This window comes from Diachasmimorpha longicaudata, chromosome 1 (genome assembly GCF_034640455.1).
Source record: "Diachasmimorpha longicaudata isolate KC_UGA_2023 chromosome 1, iyDiaLong2, whole genome shotgun sequence".
In the NCBI taxonomy this organism is placed as follows: Eukaryota; Metazoa; Arthropoda; class Insecta; order Hymenoptera; family Braconidae; genus Diachasmimorpha; species Diachasmimorpha longicaudata.
The window spans coordinates 3,144,635-3,167,993 of NC_087225.1; positions in this window are offsets into that span (position 1 = coordinate 3,144,635).

A 23,359-nucleotide genomic window follows, 5' to 3' on the forward strand; every position below is an offset into this window, starting at 1 on the left:
GAAAAAATCGACTTTAGAAAATTCCCGGATCCCTAGAAAAATCGGAAATCGTCTCACGAATCCAATGGCGCCGAACAAATTACCCTAGATATTATAGTTCCAAAGAAATGGGCGAAAATCGGTCTGAGTCCAAATCCGGGCCCGTTTGGCTCTAAGAGGCCAAGGAGCCGAGAAAAACGCGAAAAACGAAAAAATCGACTGTGGACAATTCGCGGACCCCTAGAAAAATCGGAAATCGTATTGCGAATCCAATGGCGCCAGCCAAATTACCCTAGATATTATAGTTCCAAAGAAATGGACGAAAAACGGTGTGATCCCAAATCCGGACCCGTTTTGCTCTAGGAGGGCCAGGAGCCGAGAAAAACGCGCAAAACGAAAAAATCTACTGTGGACAATTCGCGGACCCCTAGAAAAATCGGAACTCGTCTCACGATTCCAATGACGCTAGCTAAAGTGTTCTAGCTATGATATTTCCAAAGATATGGGCTAAAAACGCTGTGATCCCAAATGAGCGCCCGTTCTGCTCTAGGAGGGCCGGGAGCCGAGAAAAACGCGAAAAACGAAAAAATCGACTTTAGAAAATTCCCGGACCCCCAGAAAAATCGGAAATCGTCTCACGAATCCAATGAGGCCAGTCAAATTATCCTAGCTATGATAGTTCCAAAGCAATGGACGAAAAACGGTGTGATCCCAAATCCGGGCCCGTTTTGCTCTAGGAGGGCCAGGAGCCGAGAAAGATGCGAAAAACGAAAAAATCGACTGTGGACAATTCGCGGACCCCTAGAAAAATCGGAAATCGTGTCACGAATCCAATGGCGCCAGCCAAATTGCCCTAGCTATGATATTTCCAAAGATATGGGCGAAGAACGGTGTGATCCCAAATCCAGGCCCGTTTGGCTCTAGGAGGCGCAGGAGCCGAGAAAAACGCGAAAAACCAAAAAATCGACTGTGGACAATTCCCGGACCCCTAGAAAAATCGGAAATCATCTCACGAATCCAATGGCGCTAGCCAAAGTGTTCTAGCTATGATATTTCCAAAGATATGGTCAAAAAACGGTGTGATTTTCGCAAAACGAAAAAATCTACTGTGGGCAATTCGCGGACCCCTAGAAATATCGGAAATCGTCTCACGATTCCAATGGCGCCAGCCAAATTATCCTAGCTATGATAGTTCCAAAGAAATGGACGAAAAACGGTGTGATCCCAAATCCAGGCCAGTTTGGCTCTAGGAGGCCCAGGAGCCGAGAAAAACGCGAAAAACCAAAAAATCGACTTTAGAAAATTCCCGGACCCCTAGAAAAATCGGAAATCGTATTGCGAATCCAATGGCGCCAGCCAAATTACCCTAGATATTATAGTTCCAAAGAAATGGACGAAAAACGGTGTGATCCCAAATCCGGACCCGTTTTGCTCTAGGAGGGCCAGGAGCCGAGAAAAACGCGCAAAACGAAAAAATCTACTGTGGACAATTCGCGGACCCCTAGAAAAATCGGAACTCGTCTCACGATTCCAATGACGCTAGCTAAAGTGTTCTAGCTATGATATTTCCAAAGATATGGGCTAAAAACGCTGTGATCCCAAATGAGCGCCCGTTCTGCTCTAGGAGGGCCGGGAGCCGAGAAAAACGCGAAAAACGAAAAAATCGACTTTAGAAAATTCCCGGACCCCCAGAAAAATCGGAAATCGTCTCACGAATCCAATGAGGCCAGTCAAATTATCCTAGCTATGATAGTTCCAAAGAAATGGACGAAAAACGGTGTGATCCCAAATCCGGGCCCGTTTTGCTCTAGGAGGGCCAGGAGCCGAGAAAGATGCGAAAAACGAAAAAATCGACTGTGGACAATTCGCGGACCCCTAGAAAAATCGGAAATCGTCTCACGAATCCAATGGCGCCAGCCAAATTGCCCTAGCTATGATATTTCCAAAGATATGGGCGAAAAACGGTGTGATCCCAAATCCAGGCCCGTTTGGCTCTAGGAGGCGCAGGAGCCGAGAAAAACGCGAAAAACCAAAAAATCGACTGTGGACAATTCCCGGACCCCTAGAAAAATCGGAAATCATCTCACGAATCCAATGCCGCCGAACAAATTACCCTAGATATTATAGTTCCAAAGAAATGGACGAAAAACGGTGTGATCCCAAATCCGGGCCCGTTTTGCTCTAGGAGGCCCAGGAGCCGAGAAAAACGCGAAAAACGAAAAAATCGACTTTAGAAAATTCCCGGATCCCTAGAAAAATCGGAAATCGTCTCACGAATCCAATGGCGCCGAACAAATTACCCTAGATATTATAGTTCCAAAGAAATGGGCGAAAATCGGTCTGAGTCCAAATCCGGGCCCGTTTGGCTCTAATAGGCCAAGGAGCCGAGAAAAACGCGAAAAACGAAAAAATCGACTGTGGACAATTCCCGGACCCCTAGAAAAATCGGAAATCATCTCACGAATCCAATGCCGCCGAACAAATTACCCTAGATATTATAGTTCCAAACAAAGGGACGAAAAGCGGTGTGAACCCAAATCCGGGCCCGTTTGGCTCTAGGAGGCCCAGGATCCGAGAAAAACGCGAAAAACGAAAAAATCGACTTTAGAAAATTCCCGGACCCCTAGAAAAATCGGAAATCGTCTCACGAATCCAATGGCGCTAGACAAAGTGTTCTAGCTATGATATTTCCAAAGATATGGTCAAAAAACGGTGTGATTTTCGCAAAACGAAAAAATCTACTGTGGGCAATTCGCGGACCCCTAGAAAAATCGGAAATCGTCTCACGATTCCAATGGCGCCAGCCAAATTATCCTAGCTATGATAGTTCCAAAGAAATGGACGAAAAACGGTGTGATCCCAAATCCGGGCCCGTTTTGCTCTAGGAGGGCCAGGAGCCGAGAAAAATGCGAAAAACGAAAAAATCGACTGTGGACAATTCGCGGACCCCTAGAAAAATCGGAAATCGTCTCACGAATCCCATGGCGCCAGCCAACTTGCCCTAGCTATGATATTTCCAAAGATATGGGCGAAGAACGGTGTGATCCCAAATCCAGGCCCGTTTGGCTCTAGGAGGCCCAGGAGCCGAGAAAAACGCGAAAAACCAAAAAATCGACTTTAGAAAATTCCCGGACCCCTAGAAAAATCGGAAATCGTATTGCGAATCCAATGGCGCCAGCCAAATTGTCCTAGCTGTGATATTTCCAAAGATACGGACGAAAAACCGTGTGATCCCAAATCCGGGCCCGTTTTGGTCTAGGAGGCCCAGGAGCCGAGAAAAACGAAAAAATCGACTTTGGGAAATTCCCGGATCCCTAGAAAAATCGGAAATCGTCTCACGAATCCAATGGCGCCGAACAAATTACCCTAGATATTATAGTTCCAAAGAAATGGGCGAAAATCGGTCTGAGTCCAAATCCGGGCCCGTTTGGCTCTAAGAGGCCAAGGAGCCGAGAAAAACGCGAAAAACGAAAAAATCGACTGTGGACAATTCCCGGACCCCTAGAAAAATCGGAAATCATCTCACGAATCCAATGCCGCCGAACAAATTACCCTAGATATTATAGTTCCAAAGAAAGGGACGAAAAACGGTGTGAACCCAAATCCGGGCCCGTTTGGCTCTAGGAGGCCCAGGATCCGAGAAAAACGCGAAAAACGAAAAAATCGACTTTAGAAAATTCCCGGACCCCTAGAAAAATCGGAAATCGTCTCACGAATCCAATGGCGCTAGCCAAAGTGTTCTAGCTATGATATTTCCAAAGATATGGGCTAAAAACGGTGTCATCCCAAATCAGGGCCCGTTTTGCTCTAGGAGGCCCACGAGCCGAGAAAAATGCGAAAAACGAAAAAATCGACTGTGGACAATTCGCGGACCCCTAGAAAAATCGGAAATCGTCTCACGAATCCAATGGCGCCAGCCAAATTGCCCTAGCTATGATATTTCCAAAGAAATGGACGAAAAACGGTGTGATCCCTAATCCGGGCCCGTTTTGCTCTAGGAGGCCCAAGAGCCGAGAAAAACGCGAAAAACCAAAAAATCGACTTTAGAAAATTCTCGGACGCCTAGAAAAATCGGAAATCGTATTGCGAATCCAATGGCGCCAGCCAAATTGTCCTAGCTGTGATATTTCCAAAGATACGGACGAAAAACCGTGTGATCCCAAATCCGGGCCCTTTTTGCTCTAGGAGGCCCAGGAGCCCGGAAAAACGCGAAAAACGAAAAAATCGACTTTAGAAAATTCCCGGACCCCTAGAAAAATCGGAAATCGTCTCACGAATCCAATGGCGCTAGCCAAAGTGTTCTAGCTATGATATTTCCAAAGATATGGGCTAAAAACGGTGTCATCCCAAATCAGGGCCCGTTTTGCTCTAGGAGGCCCAGGAGCCGAGAAAAACGCGAAAAACGAAAAAATCGACTTTAGAAAATTCCCGGATCCCTTGAAAAATCGGAAATCGTCTCACGAATCCAATGGCGCCGAACAAATTACCCTAGATATTATAGTTCCAAAGAAATGGGCGAAAATCGGTCTGAGTCCAAATCCGGGCCCGTTTGGCTCTAATAGGCCAAGGAGCCGAGAAAAACGCGAAAAACGAAAAAATCGACTGTGGACAATTCCCGGACCCCTAGAAAAATCGGAAATCATCTCACGAATCCAATGCCGCCGAACAAATTACCCTAGATATTATAGTTCCAAAGAAAGGGACGAAAAGCGGTGTGAACCCAAATCCGGGCCCGTTTGGCTCTAGGAGGCCCAGGATCCGAGAAAAACGCGAAAAACGAAAAAATCGACTTTAGAAAATTCCCGGACCCCTAGAAAAATCGGAAATCGTCTCACGAATCCAATGGCGCTAGCCAACTTGTCCTAGCCATGATATTTCCAAAGATATGGACGAAAAACGGTGTGATACCAAATCCGGGCCCGTTTTGCTCTAGGAGGCCCAGGAGCCGAGAAAAACGCGAAAAACGAAAAAATCGACTTTAGAAAAGTCCCGGACCCCTCGAAAAATCGTAAATCGTCTCGCGAATCCAATAGCGCCGAACAAATTACCCTAGTAATTTATCTACCCTAGTAATTTATAGTTCCAAAGATATCGACGGAAAACGGTGTGATCCCAAATCCGGGCCTTTTTTGCTCTAGGAGCCACAGGAGTTGGACTGATGTGCAGGCGGAGAGCAATCGAACTGATGGGCATGCGCAGAAAAATCCGATTGATGCGCAGGCGCAGAGGATTCGGACTGATGCTCAGGAGCAGGAGGCTCGGACTGACGCTCAGGCGCAGGGGAGTCGCACTGAAGCGCATGTGCAGAAGAACCGGACTGATGTGCAGGAGCCATAGCAGTCGGACTGATGCGCAGGCGGAGAGCAATCGGACTGATGCGCAGGTGCGGAGAAATCGAACCGACGAGCACGCGCAGAGGCATCGGACTAATGCGCAGGCGCCGAAGAATCGAACTGATGCGCTTCGACGGGTGACTAGTATATTTCCAAAGATATGGAAGTAAAACGGTGGGCTCCAAAATCCAGACCCTTTTTGCCCTAGGAGGCATAGGAGCCCAGAAAAACGCGAAAAACAAAAAAATCGACTTTAGAAAATTCCCGGACCTCTAGAAAAATCGGAAATCGTCTCACGAATCCAATGGCGCCAGCCAAATTGCCCTAGCTATGATATTTCCAAAGATATGGGCGAAGAACGGTGTGATCCCAAATCCAGGCCCGTTTGGCTCTAGGAGGCCCAGGAGCCGAGAAAAACGCGAAAAACCAAAAAATCGACTGTGGACAATTCCCGGACCCCTAGAAAAATCGGAAATCATCTCACGAATCCAATGCCGCCGAACAAATTACCCTAGATATTATAATTCCAAAGAAATGGACGAAAAACGGTGTGATCCCAAATCCGGGCCCGTTTTGCTCTAGGAGGCCCAAGAGCCGAGAAAAACGCGAAAAACCAAAAAATCGACTTTAGAAAATTCCCGGACCCCTAGCAAAATCGGAAACCGTATTGCGAATCCAATGGCGCCAGCCAAATTGTCCTAGCTGTGATATTTCCAAAGATACGGACGGAAAACGGTGTGATCCCAAATCCGGGCCTTTTTTACTCTAGGAGTGCCAGGAGCCGAGAAAAACGCGAAAAACGAAAAAATCGACTTTAGAAAATTCCCGGACCCCTAGAAAAATCGGAAATCGTCTCGCGAATCCAATGTCGCCAGCCAAATGGTCCTAGCTGTGATATTTCCAAAGGTATGGGGGAAAACGGTGTGATCCCAAATCCGGCCGCGTTTTGCTATAGGAGGGCCAGGAGCCGAGAAAAACGCAAAAAACGAAAAAATCGACTTTAGAAAATTCCCGTACCCCTAGAAAAATCGGAACTCCTCTCACGAATCCAAGGGCGCCAGCCAAATTGTCCTAGCTATGATATTTCCAAAGATATGGGCGAAGAACGGTGTGATCCCAAATCCAGGCCCGTTTGGCTCTAGGAGGCGCAGGAGCCGAGAAAAACGCGAAAAACCAAAAAATCGACTGTTGACAATTCCCGGACCCCTAGAAAAATCGGAAATCATCTCACGAATCCAATGCCGCCGAACAAATTACCCTAGACATTATAGTTCCAAAGAAATGGACGAAAAACGGTGTGATCCCAAATCCGGGCCCGTTTTGCTCTAGGAGGCCCAAGAGCCGAGAAAAACGCGAAAAACCAAAAAATCGACTTTAGAAAATTCCCGGACCCCTAGAAAAATCGGAAATCGTATTGTGAATCCAATGGCGCCAGCCAAATTGTCCTAGCTGTGATATTTCCAAAGATATGGGCTAAAAACGGTGTCATCCCGCATCAGGGCCCGTTTTGCTCTAGGAGGCACACGAGCCGAGAAAAATGCGAAAAACGACAAAATCGACTTTAGAAAATTCCCGGACCCCTAGAAAAATCGGAAATCGTCTCGCGAATCCAATGGCGCCAGCCAAATTGTCCTAGCTGTGATATTTCCAAAGATACGGACGGAAAACCGTGTGATCCCAAATCCAGGCCCGTTTTGCTCTAGGAGGGCCAGGAGCCGAGAAAAAGGCAAAAAACGAAAAAATCGACTTTAGAAAATTCCCGGACCCCTAGAAAAATCGGAAATCGTCTCACGAATCCAATGGCGCTAGCCAAAGTGTTCTAGCTATGATATTTCCAAAGATATGGGCTAAAAACGGTGTCATCCCAAATCAGGGCCCGTTTTGCTCTAGGAGGGCCAGGAGCCGAGAAAAATGCGAAAAACGAAAAAATCGACTGTGGACAATTCGCGGACCCCTAGAAAAATCGGAAATCGTCTCACGAATCCAATGGCGCCAGCCAAATTGCCCTAGCTATGATATTTCCAAGGATATGGGCGAAGAACGGTGTGATCCCAAATCCAGGCCCGTTTGGCTCTAGGAGGCGCAGGAGCCGAGAAAAACGCGAAAAACCAAAAAATCGACTGTGGACAATTCCCGGACCCCTAGAAAAATCGGAAATCATCTCACGAATCCAATGGCGCTAGCCAAAGTGTTCTAGCTATGATATTTCCAAAGATATGGTCAAAAAACGGTGTGATTTTCGCAAAACGAAAAAATCTACTGTGGGCAATTCGCGGACCCCTAGAAATATCGGAAATCGTCTCACGATTCCAATGGCGCCAGCCAAATTATCCTAGCTATGATAGTTCCAAAGAAATGGACGAAAAACGGTGTGATCCCAAATCCAGGCCAGTTTGGCTCTAGGAGGCCCAGGAGCCGAGAAAAACGCGAAAAACCAAAAAATCGACTTTAGAAAATTCCCGGACCCCTAGAAAAATCGGAAATCGTATTGCGAATCCAATGGCGCCAGCCAAATTACCCTAGATATTATAGTTCCAAAGAAATGGACGAAAAACGGTGTGATCCCAAATCCGGACCCGTTTTGCTCTAGGAAGGCCAGGAGCCGAGAAAAACGCGCAAAACGAAAAAATCTACTGTGGACAATTCGCGGACCCCTAGAAAAATCGGAACTCGTCTCACGATTCCAATGACGCTAGCTAAAGTGTTCTAGCTATGATATTTCCAAAGATATGGGCTAAAAACGCTGTGATCCCAAATGAGCGCCCGTTCTGCTCTAGGAGGGCCGGGAGCCGAGAAAAACGCGAAAAACGAAAAAATCGACTTTAGAAAATTCCCGGACCCCCAGAAAAATCGGAAATCGTCTCACGAATCCAATGAGGCCAGTCAAATTATCCTAGCTATGATAGTTCCAAAGCAATGGACGAAAAACGGTGTGATCCCAAATCCGGGCCGTTTTGCTCTAGGAGGGCCAGGAGCCGAGAAAGATGCGAAAAACGAAAAAATCGACTGTGGACAATTCGCGGACCCCTAGAAAAATCGGAAAACGTCTCACGAATCCAATGGCGCCAGCCAAATTGCCCTAGCTATGATATTTCCAAAGATATGGGCGAAGAACGGTGTGATCCCAAATCCAGGCCCGTTTGGCTCTAGGAGGCGCAGGAGCCGAGAAAAACGCGAAAAACCAAAAAATCGACTGTGGACAATTCCCGGACCCCTAGAAAAATCGGAAATCATCTCACGAATCCAATGCCGCCGAACAAATTACCCTAGATATTATAGTTCCAAAGAAATGGACGAAAAACGGTGTGATCCCAAATCCGGGCCCGTTTTGCTCTAGGAGGCCCAGGAGCCGAGAAAAACGCGAAAAACGAAAAAATCGACTTTAGAAAATTCCCGGATCCCTAGAAAAATCGGAAATCGTCTCACGAATCCAATGGCGCCGAACAAATTACCCTAGATATTATAGTTCCAAAGAAATGGGCGAAAATCGGTCTGAGTCCAAATCCGGGCCCGTTTGGCTCTAATAGGCCAAGGAGCCGAGAAAAACGCGAAAAACGAAAAAATCGACTGTGGACAATTCCCGGACCCCTAGAAAAATCGGAAATCATCTCACGAATCCAATGCCGCCGAACAAATTACCCTAGATATTATAGTTCCAAACAAAGGGACGAAAAGCGGTGTGAACCCAAATCCGGGCCCGTTTGGCTCTAGGAGGCCCAGGATCCGAGAACAACGCGAAAAACGAAAAAATCGACTTTAGAAAATTCCCGGACCCCTAGAAAAATCGGAAATCGTCTCACGAATCCAATGGCGCTAGACAAAGTGTTCTAGCTATGATATTTCCAAAGATATGGTCAAAAAACGGTGTGATTTTCGCAAAACGAAAAAATCTACTGTGGGCAATTCGCGGACCCCTAGAAAAATCGGAAATCGTCTCACGATTCCAATGGCGCCAGCCAAATTATCCTAGCTATGATAGTTCCAAAGAAATGGACGAAAAACGGTGTGATCCCAAATCCGGGCCCGTTTTGCTCTAGGAGGGCCAGGAGCCGAGAAAAATGCGAAAAACGAAAAAATCGACTGTGGACAATTCGCGGACCCCTAGAAAAATCGGAAATCGTCTCACGAATCCCATGGCGCCAGCCAACTTGCCCTAGCTATGATATTTCCAAAGATATGGGCGAAGAACGGTGTGATCCCAAATCCAGGCCCGTTTGGCTCTAGGAGGCCCAGGAGCCGAGAAAAACGCGAAAAACCAAAAAATCGACTTTAGAAAATTCCCGGACCCCTAGAAAAATCGGAAATCGTATTGCGAATCCAATGGCGCCAGCCAAATTGTCCTAGCTGTGATATTTCCAAAGATACGGACGAAAAACCGTGTGATCCCAAATCCGGGCCCGTTTTGGTCTAGGAGGCCCAGGAGCCGAGAAAAACGAAAAAATCGACTTTGGAAAATTCCCGGATCCCTAGAAAAATCGGAAATCGTCTCACGAATCCAATGGCGCCGAACAAATTACCCTAGATATTATAGTTCCAAAGAAATGGGCGAAAATCGGTCTGAGTCCAAATCCGGGCCCGTTTGGCTCTAAGAGGCCAAGGAGCCGAGAAAAACGCGAAAAACGAAAAAATCGACTGTGGACAATTCCCGGACCCCTAGAAAAATCGGAAATCATCTCACGAATCCAATGCCGCCGAACAAATTACCCTAGATATTATAGTTCCAAAGAAAGGGACGAAAAACGGTGTGAACCCAAATCCGGGCCCGTTTGGCTCTAGGAGGCCCAGGATCCGAGAAAAACGCGAAAAACGAAAAAATCGACTTTAGAAAATTCCCGGACCCCTAGAAAAATCGGAAATCGTCTCACGAATCCAATGGCGCTAGCCAAAGTGTTCTAGCTATGATATTTCCAAAGATATGGGCTAAAAACGGTGTCATCCCAAATCAGGGCCCGTTTTGCTCTAGGAGGCCCACGAGCCGAGAAAAATGCGAAAAACGAAAAAATCGACTGTGGACAATTCGCGGACCCCTAGAAAAATCGGAAATCGTCTCACGAATCCAATGGCGCCAGCCAAATTGCCCTAGCTATGATATGTCCAAGGATATGGGTGAAGAACGGTGTGATCCCAAATCCAGGCCCGTTTGGCTCTAGGAGGCGCAGGAGCCGAGAAAAACGCGAAAAACCAAAAAATCGACTGTGGACAATTCCCGGACCCCTAGAAAAATCGGAAATCATCTCACGAATCCAATGGCGCTAGCCAAAGTGTTCTAGCTATGATATTTCCAAAGATATGGTCAAAAAACGGTGTGATTTTCGCAAAACGAAAAAATCTACTGTGGGCAATTCGCGGACCCCTAGAAATATCGGAAATCGTCTCACGATTCCAATGGCGCCAGCCAAATTATCCTAGCTATGATAGTTCCAAAGAAATGGACGAAAAACGGTGTGATCCCAAATCCAGGCCAGTTTGGCTCTATGAGGCCCAGGAGCCGAGAAAAACGCGAAAAACCAAAAAATCGACTTTAGAAAATTCCCGGAACCCTAGAAAAATCGGAAATCGTATTGCGAATCCAATGGCGCCAGCCAAATTACCCTAGATATTATAGTTCCAAAGAAATGGACGAAAAACGGTGTGATCCCAAATCCGGACCCGTTTTGCTCTAGGAGGGCCAGGAGCCGAGAAAAACGCGCAAAACGAAAAAATCTACTGTGGACAATTCGCGGACCCCTAGAAAAATCGGAACTCGTCTCACGATTCCAATGACGCTAGCTAAAGTGTTCTAGCTATGATATTTCCAAAGATATGGGCTAAAAACGCTGTGATCCCAAATGAGCGCCCGTTCTGCTCTAGGAGGGCCGGGAGCCGAGAAAAACGCGAAAAACGAAAAAATCGACTTTAGAAAATTCCCGGACCCCCAGAAAAATCGGAAATCGTCTCACGAATCCAATGAGGCCAGTCAAATTATCCTAGCTATGATAGTTCCAAAGAAATGGACGAAAAACGGTGTGATCCCAAATCCGGGCCCGTTTTGCTCTAGGAGGGCCAGGAGCCGAGAAAGATGCGAAAAACGAAAAAATCGACTGTGGACAATTCGCGGACCCCTAGAAAAATCGGAAATCGTCTCACGAATCCAATGGCGCCAGCCAAATTGCCCTAGCTATGATATTTCCAAAGATATGGGCGAAGAACGGTGTGATCCCAAATCCAGGCCCGTTTGGCTCTAGGAGGCGCAGGAGCCGAGAAAAACGCGAAAAACCAAAAAATCGACTGTGGACAATTCCCGGACCCCTAGAAAAATCGGAAATCATCTCACGAATCCAATGCCGCCGAACAAATTACCCTAGATATTATAGTTCCAAAGAAATGGACGAAAAACGGTGTGATCCCAAATCCGGGCCCGTTTTGCTCTAGGAGGCCCAGGAGCCGAGAAAAACGCGAAAAACGAAAAAATCGACTTTAGAAAATTCCCGGATCCCTAGAAAAATCGGAAATCGTCTCACGAATCCAATGGCGCCGAACAAATTACCCTAGATATTATAGTTCCAAAGAAATGGGCGAAAATCGGTCTGAGTCCAAATCCGGGCCCGTTTGGCTCTAATAGGCCAAGGAGCCGAGAAAAACGCGAAAAACGAAAAAATCGACTGTGGACAATTCCCGGACCCCTAGAAAAATCGGAAATCATCTCACGAATCCAATGCCGCCGAACAAATTACCCTAGATATTATAGTTCCAAACAAAGGGACGAAAAGCGGTGTGAACCCAAATCCGGGCCCGTTTGGCTCTAGGAGGCCCAGGATCCGAGAAAAACGCGAAAAACGAAAAAATCGACTTTAGAAAATTCCCGGACCCCTAGAAAAATCGGAAATCGTCTCACGAATCCAATGGCGCTAGACAAAGTGTTCTAGCTATGATATTTCCAAAGATATGGTCAAAAAACGGTGTGATTTTCGCAAAACGAAAAAATCTACTGTGGGCAATTCGCGGACCCCTAGAAAAATCGGAAATCGTCTCACGATTCCAATGGCGCCAGCCAAATTATCCTAGCTATGATAGTTCCAAAGAAATGTACGAAAAACGGTGTGTTCCCAAATCCGGGCCCGTTTTGCTCTAGGAGGGCCAGGAGCCGAGAAAAATGCGAAAAACGAAAAAATCGACTGTGGCCAATTCGCGGACCCCTAGAAAAATCGGAAATCGTCTCACGAATCCCATGGCGCCAGCCAACTTGCCCTAGCTATGATATTTCCAAAGATATGGGCGAAGAACGGTGTGATCCCAAATCCAGGCCCGTTTGGCTCTAGGAGGCCCAGGAGCCGAGAAAAACGCGAAAAACCAAAAAATCGACTTTAGAAAATTCCCGGACCCCTAGAAAAATCGGAAATCGTATTGCGAATCCAATGGCGCCAGCCAAATTGTCCTAGCTGTGATATTTCCAAAGATACGGACGAAAAACCGTGTGATCCCAAATCCGGGCCCGTTTTGCTCTAGGAGGCCCAGGATCCGAGAAAAACGCGAAAAACGAAAAAATCGACTTTAGAAAATTCCCGGACCCCTAGAAAAATCGGAAATCGTCTCACGAATCCAATGGCGCTAGCCAAAGTGTTCTAGCTATGATATTTCCAAAGATATGGGCTAAAAACGGTGTCATCCCAAATCAGGGCCCGTTTTGCTCTAGGAGGCCCACGAGCCGAGAAAAACGCGAAAAACGAAAAAATCGACTTTAGAAAATTCCCGGACCCCTAGAAAAATCGGAAATCGTCTCACGAATCCAATGGCGCTAGCCAAAGTGTTCTAGCTATGATATTTCCAAAGATATGGGCTAAAAGCGGTGTCATCCCAAATCAGGGCCCGTTTTGCTCTAGGAGGGCCAGGAGCCGAGAAAAATGCGAAAAACGAAAAAATCGACTGTGGACAATTCGCGGACCCCTAGAAAAATCGGAAATCGTCTCACGAATCCAATGGCGCCAGCCAAATTGCCCTAGCTATGATATTTCCAAGGATATGGGCGAAGAACGGTGTGATCCCAAATCCAGGCCCGTTTGGCTCTAGGAGGCGCAGGAGCCGAGAAAAACGCGAAAAACCAAAAAATCGACTGTGGACAATTCCCGGACCCCTAGAAAAATCGGAAATCATCTCACGAATCCAATGGCGCTAGCCAAAGTGTTCTAGCTATGATATTTCCAAAGATATGGTCAAAAAACGGTGTGATTTTCGCAAAACGAAAAAATCTACTGTGGGCAATTCGCGGACCCCTAGAAATATCGGAAATCGTCTCACGATTCCAATGGCGCCAGCCAAATTATCCTAGCTATGATAGTTCCAAAGAAATGGACGAAAAACGGTGTGATCCCAAATCCAGGCCAGTTTGGCTCTAGGAGGCCCAGGAGCCGAGAAAAACGCGAAAAACCAAAAAATCGACTTTAGAAAATTCCCGGACCCCTAGAAAAATCGGAAATCGTATTGCGAATCCAATGGCGCCAGCCAAATTACCCTAGATATTATAGTTCCAAAGAAATGGACGAAAAACGGTGTGATCCCAAATCCGGACCCGTTTTGCTCTAGGAGGGCCAGGAGCCGAGAAAAACGCGAAAAACGAAAAAATCGACTTTAGAAAATTCCCGGATCCCTAGAAAAATCGGAAATCGTCTCACGAATCCAATGGCGCCGAACAAATTACCCTAGATATTATAGTTCCAAAGAAATGGGCGAAAATCGGTCTGAGTCCAAATCCGGGTCCGTTTGGCTCTAATAGGCCAAGGAGCCGAGAAAAACGCGAAAAACGAAAAAATCGACTGTGGACAATTCCCGGACCCCTAGAAAAATCGGAAATCATCTCACGAATCCAATGCCGCCGAACAAATTACCCTAGATATTATAGTTCCAAAGAAAGGGACGAAAAGCGGTGTGAACCCAAATCCGGGCCCGTTTGGCTCTAGGAGGCCCAGGATCCGAGAAAAACGCCAAAAACGAAAAAATCGACTTTAGAAAATTCCCGGACCCCTAGAAAAATCGGAAATCGTCTCACGAATCCAATGGCGCTAGCCAAAGTGTTCTAGCTATGATATTTCCAAAGATATGGGCTAAAAACGCTGTGATCCCAAATGAGCGCCCGTTCTGCTCTAGGAGGGCCGGGAGCCGAGAAAAACGCGAAAAACGAAAAAATCGACTTTAGAAAATTCCCGGACCCCCAGAAAAATCGGAAATCGTCTCACGAATCCAATGAGGCCAGTCAAATTATCCTAGCTATGATAGTTCCAAAGAAATGGACGAAAAACGGTGTGATCCCAAATCCGGGCCCGTTTTGCTCTAGGAGGGCCAGGAGCCGAGAAAGATGCGAAAAACGAAAAAATCGACTGTGGACAATTCGCGGACCCCTAGAAAAATCGGAAATCGTCTCACGAATCCAATGGCGCCAGCCAAATTGCCCTAGCTATGATATTTCCAAAGATATGGGCGAAGAACGGTGTGATCCCAAATCCAGGCCCGTTTGGCTCTAGGAGGCGCAGGAGCCGAGAAAAACGCGAAAAACCAAAAAATCGACTGTGGACAATTCCCGGACCCCTAGAAAAATCGGAAATCATCTCACGAATCCAATGCCGCCGAACAAATTACCCTAGATATTATAGTTCCAAAGAAATGGACGAAAAACGGTGTGATCCCAAATCCGGGCCCGTTTTGCTCTAGGAGGCCCAGGAGCCGAGAAAAACGCGAAAAACGAAAAAATCGACTTCAGAAAATTCCCGGATCCCTAGAAAAATCGGAAATCGTCTCACGAATCCAATGGCGCCGAACAAATTACCCTAGATATTATAGTTCCAAAGAAATGGGCGAAAATCGGTCTGAGTCCAAATCCGGGCCCGTTTGGCTCTAATAGGCCAAGGAGCCGAGAAAAACGCGAAAAACGAAAAAATCGACTGTGGACAATTCCCGGACCCCTAGAAAAATCGGAAATCATCTCACGAATCCAATGCCGCCGAACAAATTACCCTAGATATTATAGTTCCAAAGAAAGGGACGAAAAGCGGTGTGAACCCAAATCCGGGCCCGTTTGGCTCTAGGAGGCCCAGGATCCGAGAAAAACGCCAAAAACGAAAAAATCGACTTTAGAAAATTCCCGGACCCCTAGAAAAATCGGAAATCGTCTCACGAATCCAATGGCGCTAGCCAAAGTGTTCTAGCTATGATATTTCCAAAGATATGGGCTAAAAACGGTGTCATCCCAAATCAGGGCCCGTTTTGCTCTAGGAGGCCCACGAGCCGAGAAAAATGCGAAAAACGAAAAAATCGACTGTGGACAATTCGCGGACCCCTAGAAAAATCGGAAATCGTCTCACGAATCCAATGGCGCCAGCCAAATTGCCCTAGCTATGATATTTCCAAAGATATGGGCGAAGAACGGTGTGATCCCAAATCCAGGCCCGTTTGGCTCTAGGAGGCGCAGGAGCCGAGAAAAACGCGAAAAACCAAAAAATCGACTGTGGACAATTCCCGGACCCCTAGAAAAATCGGAAATCATCTCACGAATCCAATGCCGCCGAACAAATTACCCTAGATATTATAGTTCCAAAGAAATGGACGAAAAACGGTGTGATCCCAAATCCGGGCCCGTTTTGCTCTAGGAGGCCCAGGAGCCGAGAAAAACGCGAAAAACGAAAAAATCGACTTTAGAAAATTCCCGGATCCCTAGAAAAATCGGAAATCGTCTCACGAATCCAATGGCGCCGAACAAATTACCCTAGATATTATAGTTCCAAAGAAATGGGCGAAAATCGGTCTGAGTCCAAATCCGGGCCCGTTTGGCTCTAATAGGCCAAGGAGCCGAGAAAAACGCGAAAAACGAAAAAATCGACTGTGGACAATTCCCGGACCCCTAGAAAAATCGGAAATCATCTCACGAATCCAATGCCGCCGAACAAATTACCCTAGATATTATAGTTCCAAAGAAAGGGACGAAAAGCGGTGTGAACCCAAATCCGGGCCCGTTTGGCTCTAGGAGGCCCAGGATCCGAGAAAAACGCCAAAAACGAAAAAATCGACTTTAGAAAATTCCCGGACCCCTAGAAAAATCGGAAATCGTCTCACGAATCCAATGGCGCTAGCCAAAGTGTTCTAGCTATGATATTTCCAAAGATATGGGCTAAAAACGGTGTCATCCCAAATCAGGGCCCGTTTTGCTCTAGGAGGCCCACGAGCCGAGAAAAATGCGAAAAACGAAAAAATCGACTGTGGACAATTCGCGGACCCCTAGAAAAATCGGAAATCGTCTCACGAATCCAATGGCGCCAGCCAAATTGCCCTAGCTATGATATTTCCAAGGATATGGGCGAAGAACGGTGTGATCCCAAATCCAGGCCCGTTTGGCTCTAGGAGGCGCAGGAGCCGAGAAAAACGCGAAAAACCAAAAAATCGACTGTGGACAATTCGCGGACCCCTAGAAAAATCGGAACTCGTCTCACGATTCCAATGACGCTAGCTAAAGTGTTCTAGCTATGATATTTCCAAAGATATGGGCTAAAAACGCTGTGATCCCAAATGAGCGCCCGTTCTGCTCTAGGAGGGCCGGGAGCCGAGAAAAACGCGAAAAACGAAAAAATCGACTTTAGAAAATTCCCGGACCCCCAGAAAAATCGGAAATCGTCTCACGAATCCAATGAGGCCAGTCAAATTATCCTAGCTATGATAGTTCCAAAGAAATGGACGAAAAACGGTGTGATCCCAAATCCGGGCCCGTTTTGCTCTAGGAGGGCCAGGAGCCGAGAAAGATGCGAAAAACGAAAAAATCGACTGTGGACAATTCGCGGACCCCTAGAAAAATCGGAAATCGTCTCACGAATCCAATGGCGCCAGCCAAATTGCCCTAGCTATGATATTTCCAAAGATATGGGCGAAGAACGGTGTGATCCCAAATCCAGGCCCGTTTGGCTCTAGGAGGCGCAGGAGCCGAGAAAAACGCGAAAAACCAAAAAATCGACTGTGGACAATTCCCGGACCCCTAGAAAAATCGGAAATCATCTCACGAATCCAATGCCGCCGAACAAATTACCCTAGATATTATAGTTCCAAAGAAATGGACGAAAAACGGTGTGATCCCAAATCCGGGCCCGTTTTGCTCTAGGAGGCCCAGGAGCCGAGAAAAACGCGAAAAACGAAAAAATCGACTTTAGAAAATTCCCGGATCCCTAGAAAAATCGGAAATCGTCTCACGAATCCAATGGCGCCGAACAAATTACCCTAGATATTATAGTTCCAAAGAAATGGGCGAAAATCGGTCTGAGTCCAAATCCGGGTCCGTTTGGCTCTAATAGGCCAAGGAGCCGAGAAAAACGCGAAAAACGAAAAAATCGACTGTGGACAATTCCCGGACCCCTAGAAAAATCGGAAATCATCTCACGAATCCAATGCCGCCGAACAAATTACCCTAGATATTATAGTTCCAAAGAAAGGGACGAAAAGCGGTGTGAACCCAAATCCGGGCCCGTTTGGCTCTAGGAGGCCCAGGATCCGAGAAAAACGCCAAAAACGAAAAAATCGACTTTAGAAAATTCCCGGACCCCTAGAAAAATCGGAAATCGTCTCACGAATCCAATGGCGCTAGCCAAAGTGTTCTAGCTATGATATTTCCAAAGATATGGGCTAAAAACGCTGTGATCCCAAATGAGCGCCCGTTCTGCTCTAGGAGGGCCGGGAGCCGAGAAAAACGCGAAAAACGAAAAAATCGACTTTAGAAAATTCCCGGACCCCCAGAAAAATCGGAAATCGTCTCACGAATCCAATGAGGCCAGTCAAATTATCCTAGCTATGATAGTTCCAAAGAAATGGACGAAAAACGGTGTGATCCCAAATCCGGGCCCGTTTTGCTCTAGGAGGGCCAGGAGCCGAGAAAGATGCGAAAAACGAAAAAATCGACTGTGGACAATTCGCGGACCCCTAGAAAAATCGGAAATCGTCTCACGAATCCAATGGCGCCAGCCAAATTGCCCTAGCTATGATATTTCCAAAGATATGGGCGAAGAACGGTGTGATCCCAAATCCAGGCCCGTTTGGCTCTAGGAGGCGCAGGAGCCGAGAAAAACGCGAAAAACCAAAAAATCGACTGTGGACAATTCCCGGACCCCTAGAAAAATCGGAAATCATCTCACGAATCCAATGCCGCCGAACAAATTACCCTAGATATTATAGTTCCAAAGAAATGGACGAAAAACGGTGTGATCCCAAATCCGGGCCCGTTTTGCTCTAGGAGGCCCAGGAGCCGAGAAAAACGCGAAAAACGAAAAAATCGACTTTAGAAAATTCCCGGATCCCTAGAAAAATCGGAAATCGTCTCACGAATCCAATGGCGCCGAACAAATTACCCTAGATATTATAGTTCCAAAGAAATGGGCGAAAATCGGTCTGAGTCCAAATCCGGGCCCGTTTGGCTCTAATAGGCCAAGGAGCCGAGAAAAACGCGAAAAACGAAAAAATCGACTGTGGACAATTCCCGGACCCCTAGAAAAATCGGAAATCATCTCACGAATCCAATGCCGCCGAACAAATTACCCTAGATATTATAGTTCCAAAGAAAGGGACGAAAAGCGGTGTGAACCCAAATCCGGGCCCGTTTGGCTCTAGGAGGCCCAGGATCCGAGAAAAACGCCAAAAACGAAAAAATCGACTTTAGAAAATTCCCGGACCCCTAGAAAAATCGGAAATCGTCTCACGAATCCAATGGCGCTAGCCAAAGTGTTCTAGCTATGATATTTCCAAAGATATGGGCTAAAAACGGTGTCATCCCAAATCAGGGCCCGTTTTGCTCTAGGAGGCCCACGAGCCGAGAAAAATGCGAAAAACGAAAAAATCGACTGTGGACAATTCGCGGACCCCTAGAAAAATCGGAAATCGTCTCACGAATCCAATGGCGCCAGCCAAATTGCCCTAGCTATGATATTTCCAAAGATATGGGCGAAGAACGGTGTGATCCCAAATCCAGGCCCGTTTGGCTCTAGGAGGCGCAGGAGCCGAGAAAAACGCGAAAAACCAAAAAATCGACTGTGGACAATTCCCGGACCCCTAGAAAAATCGGAAATCATCTCACGAATCCAATGCCGCCGAACAAATTACCCTAGATATTATAGTTCCAAAGAAATGGACGAAAAACGGTGTGATCCCAAATCCGGGCCCGTTTTGCTCTAGGAGGCCCAGGAGCCGAGAAAAACGCGAAAAACGAAAAAATCGACTTTAGAAAATTCCCGGATCCCTAGAAAAATCGGAAATCGTCTCACGAATCCAATGGCGCCGAACAAATTACCCTAGATATTATAGTTCCAAAGGAATGGGCGAACATCGGTCTGAGTCCAAATCCGGGCCCGTTTGGCTCTAATAGGCCAAGGAGCCGAGAAAAACGCGAAAAACGAAAAAATCGACTGTGGACAATTCCCGGACCCCTAGAAAAATCGGAAATCATCTCACGAATCCAATGCCGCCGAACAAATTACCCTAGATATTATAGTTCCAAAGAAAGGGACGAAAAGCGGTGTGAACCCAAATCCGGGCCCGTTTGGCTCTAGGAGGCCCAGGATCCGAGAAAAACGCCAAAAACGAAAAAATCGACTTTAGAAAATTCCCGGACCCCTAGAAAAATCGGAAATCGTCTCACGAATCCAATGGCGCTAGCCAAAGTGTTCTAGCTATGATATTTCCAAAGATATGGGCTAAAAACGGTGTCATCCCAAATCAGGGCCCGTTTTGCTCTAGGAGGCCCACGAGCCGAGAAAAATGCGAAAAACGAAAAAATCGACTGTGGACAATTCGCGGACCCCTAGAAAAATCGGAAATCGTCTCACGAATCCAATGGCGCCAGCCAAATTGCCCTAGCTATGATATTTCCAAGGATATGGGCGAAGAACGGTGTGATCCCAAATCCAGGCCCGTTTGGCTCTAGGAGGCGCAGGAGCCGAGAAAAACGCGAAAAACCAAAAAATCGACTGTGGACAATTCCCGGACCCCTAGAAAAATCGGAAATCATCTCACGAATCCAATGGCGCTAGCCAAAGTGTTCTAGCTATGATATTTCCAAAGATATGGTCAAAAAACGGTGTGATTTTCGCAAAACGAAAAAATCTACTGTGGGCAATTCGCGGACCCCTAGAAATATCGGAAATCGTCTCACGATTCCAATGGCGCCAGCCAAATTATCCTAGCTATGATAGTTCCAAAGAAATGGACGAAAAACGGTGTGATCCCAAATCCAGGCCAGTTTGGCTCTAGGAGGCCCAGGAGCCGAGAAAAACGCGAAAAACCAAAAAATCGACTTTAGAAAATTCCCGGACCCCTAGAAAAATCGGAAATCGTATTGCGAATCCAATGGCGCCAGCCAAATTACCCTAGATATTATAGTTCCAAAGAAATGGACGAAAAACGGTGTGATCCCAAATCCGGACCCGTTTTGCTCTAGGAGGGCCAGGAGCCGAGAAAAACGCGCAAAACGAAAAAATCTACTGTGGACAATTCGCGGACCCCTAGAAAAATCGGAACTCGTCTCACGATTCCAATGACGCTAGCTAAAGTGTTCTAGCTATGATATTTCCAAAGATATGGGCTAAAAACGCTGTGATCCCAAATGAGCGCCCGTTCTGCTCTAGGAGGGCCGGGAGCCGAGAAAAACGCGAAAAACGAAAAAATCGACTTTAGAAAATTCCCGGACCCCCAGAAAAATCGGAAATCGTCTCACGAATCCAATGAGGCCAGTCAAATTATCCTAGCTATGATAGTTCCAAAGAAATGGACGAAAAACGGTGTGATCCCAAATCCGGGCCCGTTTTGCTCTAGGAGGGCCAGGAGCCGAGAAAGATGCGAAAAACGAAAAAATCGACTGTGGACAATTCGCGGACCCCTAGAAAAATCGGAAATCGTCTCACGAATCCAATGGCGCCAGCCAAATTGCCCTAGCTATGATATTTCCAAAGATATGGGCGAAGAACGGTGTGATCCCAAATCCAGGCCCGTTTGGCTCTAGGAGGCGCAGGAGCCGAGAAAAACGCGAAAAACCAAAAAATCGACTGTGGACAATTCCCGGACCCCTAGAAAAATCGGAAATCATCTCACGAATCCAATGCCGCCGAACAAATTACCCTAGATATTATAGTTCCAAAGAAATGGACGAAAAACGGTGTGATCCCAAATCCGGGCCCGTTTTGCTCTAGGAGGCCCAGGAGCCGAGAAAAACGCGAAAAACGAAAAAATCGACTTTAGAAAATTCCCGGATCCCTAGAAAAATCGGAAATCGTCTCACGAATCCAATGGCGCCGAACAAATTACCCTAGATATTATAGTTCCAAAGAAATGGGCGAAAATCGGTCTGAGTCCAAATCCGGGCCCGTTTGGCTCTAATAGGCCAAGGAGCCGAGAAAAACGCGAAAAACGAAAAAATCGACTGTGGACAATTCCCGGACCCCTAGAAAAATCGGAAATCATCTCACGAATCCAATGCCGCCGAACAAATTACCCTAGATATTATAGTTCCAAAGAAAGGGACGAAAAGCGGTGTGAACCCAAATCCGGGCCCGTTTGGCTCTAGGAGGCCCAGGATCCGAGAAAAACGCCAAAAACGAAAAAATCGACTTTAGAAAATTCCCGGACCCCTAGAAAAATCGGAAATCGTCTCACGAATCCAATGGCGCTAGACAAAGTGTTCTAGCTATGGTATTTCCAAAGATATGGTCAAAAAACGGTGTGATTTTCGCAAAACGAAAAAATCTACTGTGGGCAATTCGCGGACCCCTAGAAAAATCGGAAATCGTCTCACGATTCCAATGGCGCCAGCCAAATTATCCTAGCTATGATAGTTCCAAAGAAATGTACGAAAAACGGTGTGATCCCAAATCCGGGCCCGTTTTGCTCTAGGAGGGCCAGGAGCCGAGAAAGATGCGAAAAACGAAAAAATCGACTGTGGACAATTCGCGGACCCCTAGAAAAATCGGAAATCGTCTCACGAATCCAATGGCGCCAGCCAAATTGCCCTAGCTATGATATTTCCAAAGATATGGGCGAAGAACGGTGTGATCCCAAATCCAGGCCCGTTTGGCTCTAGGAGGCGCAGGAGCCGAGAAAAACGCGAAAAACCAAAAAATCGACTGTGGACAATTCCCGGACCCCTAGAAAAATCGGAAATCATCTCACGAATCCAATGCCGCCGAACAAATTACCCTAGATATTATAGTTCCAAAGAAATGGACGAAAAACGGTGTGATCCCAAATCCGGGCCCGTTTTGCTCTAGGAGGCCCAGGAGCCGAGAAAAACGCGAAAAACGAAAAAATCGACTTTAGAAAATTCCCGGATCCCTAGAAAAATCGGAAATCGTCTCACGAATCCAATGGCGCCGAACAAATTACCCTAGATATTATAGTTCCAAAGAAATGGGCGAAAATCGGTCTGAGTCCAAATCCGGGCCCGTTTGGCTCTAATAGGCCAAGGAGCCGAGAAAAACGCGAAAAACGAAAAAATCGACTGTGGACAATTCCCGGACCCCTAGAAAAATCGGAAATCATCTCACGAATCCAATGCCGCCGAACAAATTACCCTAGATATTATAGTTCCAAAGAAAGGGACGAAAAGCGGTGTGAACCCAAATCCGGGCCCGTTTGGCTCTAGGAGGCCCAGGATCCGAGAAAAACGCCAAAAACGAAAAAATCGACTTTAGAAAATTCCCGGACCCCTAGAAAAATCGGAAATCGTCTCACGAATCCAATGGCGCTAGACAAAGTGTTCTAGCTATGGTATTTCCAAAGATATGGTCAAAAAACGGTGTGATTTTCGCAAAACGAAAAAATCTACTGTGGGCAATTCGCGGACCCCTAGAAAAATCGGAAATCGTCTCACGATTCCAATGGCGCCAGCCAAATTATCCTAGCTATGATAGTTCCAAAGAAATGTACGAAAAACGGTGTGATCCCAAATCCGGGCCCGTTTTGCTCTAGGCGGGCCAGGAGCCGAGAAAAATGCGAAAAACGAAAAAATCGACTGTGGCCAATTCGCGGACCCCTAGAAAAATCGGAAATCGTCTCACGAATCC